This window comes from Camelina sativa, chromosome 16 (genome assembly GCF_000633955.1).
Source record: "Camelina sativa cultivar DH55 chromosome 16, Cs, whole genome shotgun sequence".
Lineage (NCBI taxonomy): Eukaryota > Viridiplantae > Streptophyta > Magnoliopsida > Brassicales > Brassicaceae > Camelina > Camelina sativa.
Window position 1 is genome coordinate 6,120,463 of NC_025700.1, and position 7,512 is coordinate 6,127,974.

A 7,512-nucleotide genomic window follows, 5' to 3' on the forward strand; every position below is an offset into this window, starting at 1 on the left:
ACATAATTTGTATTGAATTTTCTGTATAATCTGGGTCAACGAACTGAGTGTTCTCTTGTTTTGTGTGTTAATTATCCATTTGTAATGATCTTTTGTTTGTTCTTTTCAGCGAGTCAGAAAAATATATTACTCAATTTCTCATGATGAATCTTTGTTTCTTCTTGTTCTATATTCCAAGATTGGTTACTCGTTTACATTGATTTCTTTTTGTTCTTATGGCGAGGAAGACGTTTCTAAAGAAGGAGGTGTCTCTCTGTAATCTCTTCTATTTTTAGGTCATTTCACTTCTCATGCTGTTGAATATGAGGTTGTTGCGATTCTTGTGAGTCTTGGTCTTGATTCAGATTCAAAATCTGGGTTGATGCTGATGCAACCGGCTACGGTTTCTTTGATTGTTGATATGTTAAATGATGGATTGAATGAGAGCAAAATCTATTGTGCGAGATTGTTTAGGGGATTAGTGTCAGAGAAGGGGTTTAGAGCAGAGATGGTCTCGAGCATAGTTTGCTTGTTGGGTTAATGAGATTGTTAAGGATAAAAGACATAAAATGGAGTCTCCCTTGCACTTGAGTTGCTTAAACCAATTTCTGTTCACAAACAAGTTCAAAGCTTGATGGTTAGCATTGGAACAGTGCCTCTCGATATCTTACCGTCTTTACACCCGGAATGTTTGGAATCAATTTTGTTTATTCTTGATGGTTAGCATTGGAGCAGTGCCTTAATTGTCTGCAAATTAGCTCAAGAATGTTCGCCTCTTGGTGTTGAGGTCTGTCTTTTGCAAAGTTGTTACTTGTTATCCAGAGCGGGTGTGCTGCATCGTTGAAGCAGCAGTCAGCAGAGCTGCTCAAACATTGTAGTGGACATTATTGAGACACCATGTTTATTTCCAAATGCAAACACACATAGAATGATATCTTAAATACATCTGAATTTGATACTTGTATTGTTAAATAGAGCATAACTTGTGGTGGACCAAAAGTCTCCATAACATTGGTCTACTACTGTTATAATGAACAATTGAAAAGAAAGTGAGATTTGACAAGTTAATCATTCAACAATCTCTACTGTTCTTTTTGAGAAAAAACACTTACCCTGTTTTGACAATGAGGACTTAGCTAATCTTTGTTTGAGTGGGTTTGTCGAAGTGGTGTTTTGGTTTGTTAGTGCCCAATCATGATGTTGGTTGTGATCTTGAGGTTATTAAATTAGACTTGGGATAAATTATTGAATTGGATTCATGAGATCTGTAAATATAGTTTTTTTTAGTTAAAAACTGGAGTTATTATTATTAAATTGTTAGTTCGGATTAGTTTAATTATTGAACTAAGCAAAGCTATTTTCCAAAACTTATTTAAATTTTTAAAATATGAATTTGATGTGTCTACGTAATATGTGTTTTTAAAAAAATATGTTAACAAAAATATTTATATTAAAAATGGAGTTGTTATTATTAAGTTGTTATGGTTTCATTTAATTATTCAACTGAGCAGAGCTATTTTCTAAAACTTAGTTAAAAAATATAAAATATAAATTTGATGTGTCTACATAATGTGTGAAAAATATATTATAATGATTGTCCATAACTTGTATGAGCTTTGATGAGAAAGCTAAAAAAACTAAAATTATAAATAACATACAAAAAATAAACAAAAATATATATACAACAAAAAATAACCCTGCGGCGTAGCGCGGATAATAATATTATCCTAGTAGTTTTCAATACTAAAATACTTAAACTCCAATAATAACACAATATATAATTTTTGAAACGGCTCACCAAAAACATAATTTGTGGATCCTTCTCAAACATAAATTTTCTGGTACTTTATTTAGTTCTCAATACGTATTGTGTATATTATTAAGAAAAAACCTATAATGCAATTCCCTTAATTAGTTCCAACCATACAGCCCTTTACCACTTGGTTTGTAACTTAAGTAGTTTGCTTTATTTCTTTTCCAAGATCTTTCCTAATTAAAACCTGATTTTCAAATTAAAAAAAATTCACGTCACTTAAAAAAAATACGTCACTTTCCTCCGTGGTGTGTGTATATTACTATATTATTATATGTAGAAAAGGGAAAGTTAAAAGAATGACATAAAGTTCCTCAATATTTGGAGAAGGATGAGGGTTCCTGCAAAAAAAAAAAATAACATCTTTCTACGTTACTTTGTCCTGTTCGTTTGTGGTTTTGTGTTGATGGAGGTTGGTTCAGGACAAAACCAAGGACGTGAAATCAAAGTAGGAGTAGTTCTTGATCTCCAAACTAATTTTTCCAAGATGTGCCTCACTGCCATTAAAATGTCTTTGTCCGATTTCTATAAGGATAATTCCAATTACAGCACAAGAATTGTGCTTCATGTTAGAGATTCCATGGAAGAAGTTGTTCAAGCTTCAGCCGCAGGTTTGATTCTTCTCTCTCTCTCTCTTTCTTCTCGGTTACCAAGATTTTATTCATTAAGTCTGACCATTCTTCTACATGATCTTAACTTATCGCCATATATATGCTTTGTTATTCAAAATTCATTTTCAATTTTCTTATTAAAGGAACAAAAAGGTAAAGGCCGATTTAACTTTGTTAATTGTTAAAGAAGTTTTGTTGGTAGCTAGAAAGGAAAAAAGAAATTAGGATAGCAAGTTCTGAACATGCTTGGTTGGAATTAAGAGAGATGAAACGTTCTATTGACTAGATCAGAATCCAAGTATCCTCTTATGTGGTCTGTATTTAGAGGAAGCTATTATTGATAGACATAGACTTCATTTAATTTTCTTCTTATCTTTTGTCGCCATTGAAAGAAGTCTTTACGTACTGTCACCTCAGCGGACAGGTTTCTAAATTTCAACACATTTAGAATTCAACTCTGTAAATTAATACACAAAATTATTCGATTGTTATTTCTAAATTAAGAGGCGTTGTTACACTTAACCTTTTTTTTTTCTTTGGATTGTCTTTGCTTGTGATGCAAGCAGCCTTGGACCTAATCAAGAACGAGCAAGTGAGCGCCATTATCGGACCAAGAAACTCTATGCAAGCACAATTTATGATCAGATTGGCCGACAAAGCTCAAGTACCGACCATCACATTCTCTTCAACAAGCCCTCTTTTGACATCCATTAATACCCCTTACTTCGTCCGAGCCACTATCGACGACTCATCCCAGTTTAAAACCATTGCCGCCACTGTCAAATACTTCGGTTGGAGAAGCGTCGTAGCCATTTATGTGGATAACGAGTTAGGTGAACGCATCATGCCTTACTTGTCTGACGCTTTAAAAGACGTAAAAGTCAATAGAAGTGTGATCTCTCCGGAGGCTAACGATGACCAGATTTCAAAGGAACTAGATATGCTCATAGCGATGCAGACGAGGGTATTCATTGTTCACATGTCTTCAAGTCTTTCTCTACGGGTTTTTCAGAAAGCTAAAGAAAAGAAGATGATGGAAAAAGGGTATGTATGGCTAGTGACCAATGGAATGACGCATATGATGAGAGATATCGACAACGGTCGTAGCTTGAATACTCTAGAGGGCGTGTTAGGTGTCAGGAGCCATGTCCCTAAATCAAAAGAGCTTGAAGATTTTGACTTAAGATGGAAAAGAACGTTTAAGAATGATAATCCATTGATGGAGGATGATGTAGAGCTGAACGTTTTCGCACTATGGGCTTATGATTCTATCACTGCATTGGCTAAGGCCGTGGAGAAAGCCAACACAAAGAGCTTGTGGTATGATAATTCAAACACTTTAGTAAATAGCAGGACAGATTTGGGGACCTCAGGGGTTTCTCGCTCCGGTCCAAGTCTTGTAGAGGCTCTCTCAGATGTAAGATTCAAGGGCTTAGCAGGAGAGTTTAATCTTATTAACGGGAAGCTCGAGTCATCAACGTTTGAGATAATTAATTTTGTTGGAAATGAAGAGTGGATTATAGGAATTTGGACACCGAGCAGTGGACTGGTGAATCCAGTTTCAAACAACAAAACGTTGGAGCCCGTGATATGGCCAGGGAAGTCCACAGATGTTCCTAAAGGTTGGGATATTCCAGGGAAGAAGCTTAGAGTGGGTGTTCCAGTGAAGAGAGGCTTCTTAAAATTTGTGGACATAAAGGAAGATACGACCAGATTCACAATGACCCCGACCGGTTACTCTATCGACGTCTTTGAAGCTGCTCTCAAAAATTTGTCTTACCAAGTCATTCCTGAATACTCCGCTTTTGATTCTCCAGATCAGAGCTACGACAATATAGTCCACCAAGTCTATAATGGGGTTAGTTCGCTCTTTCTTCCATATTTCCACGTTAATGTATAAATTAATTACAATTAACTTGTATAACAAGTTAAGTCTTTTAACATATACGTAAATGTAATTTCTAACATGTCATTTTTAATAAATGAGTCAGAGGTACGACGTAGTTGTGGGAGATGTAACCATCATAGCAAACAGGTCATTGTATGTTGATTTCACGTTACCATACACGGAGTCTGGAGTGTTTATGTTAGTGCCGATGAGAGACAGTAATAACAAGAACACTTGGGTGTTCCTCAAACCTTGGAGCTTAGACCTATGGGTCACCACCGCTTGCTTTTTTGTATTCATTGGATTTATAGTGTGGATTCTAGAACACAGAGTCAACATCGACTTCCGTGGACCGCCTCACCACCAGATCGGCACCAGTTTCTGGTTCTCCTTTTCCACTATGAACTTTTCCCATCGTAAGTTACTTACACCAATAAATTGATTCCAGTAATTAAGATATAAATGTTATAATTATTATGAGTGTGCGTGAATATAGGCGAGAAAGTGGTGAGCAATTTAGCAAGGTTTGTGGTGATTGTGTGGTGTTTTGTGGTGTTTGTGCTCACTCAGAGCTACACAGCGAATCTCACCTCTATCTTTACGGAACAACGGTTCAAACCAGATGTCACCACTATGAAAGATCTCATCAGAAATGAAGTGAGCGTAGGGTACCAAATAGGCTCGTTCGTGCGTGAACTTTTAAAAGGTCAAGGATTTAGTGAATCTAAGCTCAAGCCGTATAATAATTCCGAACACTGCCACAAGCTTTTATCGGATGGGCCAAGGAAAGGCGGTATCGCAGCAGCTTTCGATGAAATGCCCTACCTTAAAGTTATCCTTTTTCAGTATTGCTCCAAATACGCCTTGGTTGAACCTTCCTTTAAGACAGCTGGTTTTGGCTTTGTAAGTTCATTCTTTTTCCTTTCACAAATCAGCAAAAACAAGTTTGCAACTCGATTATTAACGTAAGTATCTTCCTATTCGAATTTTATTTGCATGATTTTTGTGTAGGTATTCCCAAAGAACTCACCTCTGAGGGGCGATGTCTCAAGGGCGATTTTGAATGTGACTCAAGGCAAAGAGATGAAAGTTATAGAGAACAAATGGTTCGGGAATCAGAGCAGTTGTCCTGATCCAGATACAGCTGATATGTCCTCCCACCGTCTCACCCTTAGTAGCTTTTGGGGTCTGTTTCTAATAGCAGGCCTTGCTTCATTCCTGGCACTTCTCCTCTTCGTAGCCATTTTCTTGTACGACCACAGGCACACATTGTTTGGTGACTCCGAAAATTCCTTTTCTGAAAAGCTAACTTTTTTTGCTTAGAAACTTTGATGAGAAAGACAAAAAATCACACATGTTCAAGGAAAGTGCCGTTCATAATGTGAGTTCACCTATAACACAATGCACTCCAAGACCTTCGACAGTGCAGATCACTTCATGGCCAGGAAGTCCGGCGCAAGATATGTAGTTTGAGCCAAGAAGTGTGTCTTTCGTCTAGAGCGAAGAGTCTTCTACTCTCCAACTGGAACAAGATGATGATGAAGTAACTACTGAATAATAAAGACAAGTTGTTGAAGCTAGACTGTCAAAAAAAGGTTGGACTGAATCATATTTACATTCGATGACCGGTGTCATGTGCGGGAGTAATTATCTATGTATATTAATGTTTTCATTTTAAGTAAGAACAATAAGATATATGGACTACAACACATAAATACAAGAAACATATAATCTATATAAACAGGTAAGTTAAAACACATTTTAAACTTGAATTAATATATAGTATGGTGAAAATGACACTAAATCACTGATATATATGGTGTTTGTAAACCACGATTAGATAGATCCAAAATTGAACTGAAAACCCCTACTTGATGAAGAGATGAAATTGGTAATTGCGGGGTTTACATAACGTAATTTTGTGGTTGATTAAATTGGAATCACCTATTGTAATTGCATATTCGAATTGTATAGAATTTTAATAGTTTGAGTTATGTAACGATTCTTTGTTCAAAAAAAAAAAAAGTTATGTAACGATTTTGATAGTTTCGCGGGAAAATGTTTTTGGATTGATGGCAAAAAAAAAAAAAAAAAAAAATGGTTTTGGATTGCATTGGTAGGAGTCGTCTAGCAAAGGCTTAACCTATCTAATCGCGGTTTATAAAAACTTGGTTTTCCTATAACTAAACGAAATCAACACTTTTTGATTCCATATGTTGGATAGTATGTAGACTTCAAAAATGATTGTAACTTTCCACGAAGTTTCTTTCTTTCTTTGTTAAATTTTCCAATATTTATATTAACATTTTCACAGTATTTTTTGTGAAAGAAGGCTTAGAGTTGGAAAATATTTACATTTTATGCTATTGTAATTAATATCTTTTTTTTTTAAAAAAAGCACAAAATCGAAAAATCTATATTAACATTTTCACAGCAGTTTTGTGAAAAAAAAGCTTGGAGTTGGAAACTATTTACATTTCATGCCATTGTAATTAATATCTTTTAAAAAAATTAAAGCACAAAATCGAAAAACAATTGCAAATTTAATATTAACATTTCCGTACGACCAAAAAAATCAAATTAAGATTCTCCGGTAATTAATTTTCATAATTTTAGCATATTAACATTAGTCTTTCTCTTTAAATTCGCATATCATAAGAAAATTAAACATATTATCCTATCCAAAAATATAGAAACTGTTACAATAGTCCTTTTTTTCCTTCGACTGAATGCCTAATTTTCTACAAAATTTTGAAAAACAGATTCATCAATCAATCATAAATATTCTTCATCATCACACTTTAATAAATAAAGATGATAAATATGAAATTTTTTTTGAATGATAGTTAAAAATATTAATTTTTATATTTTTTTATTTAAAGCTAACAACATATTCTAAACCGCTCCTCCCCTATATATACCGATCAAGTCCGAACAAACTCTAAACTTCCTCATCATAAACCAATCTATTGATTTTTCTTCCATTGCATAACAAAACAAAAATGATTCTGCAAAAAACACAACGGTTTTGGCCGCGCATCAGTGCAACAGTATTTCAGCGTTCATCTTCTTTTTTGCCTCTTAAATTCATTGCCAATACATGTTCTTTACACATCTTGGACTTTTGTTAACTTTTATATTCTATTTGTATATAATTTTTTTTTTTGGTATAAATGATATAGGGATGTGATACATGGGTTTCATCAGGTTTTCTGTTCTAT

The 7,512-nt window shown here is 34.6% G+C and overlaps 1 pseudogene; it reads left to right on the forward strand.

Annotated features, from left to right (window-relative positions):
- Positions 2,103-6,022, forward strand: LOC104749970 (annotated as a pseudogene).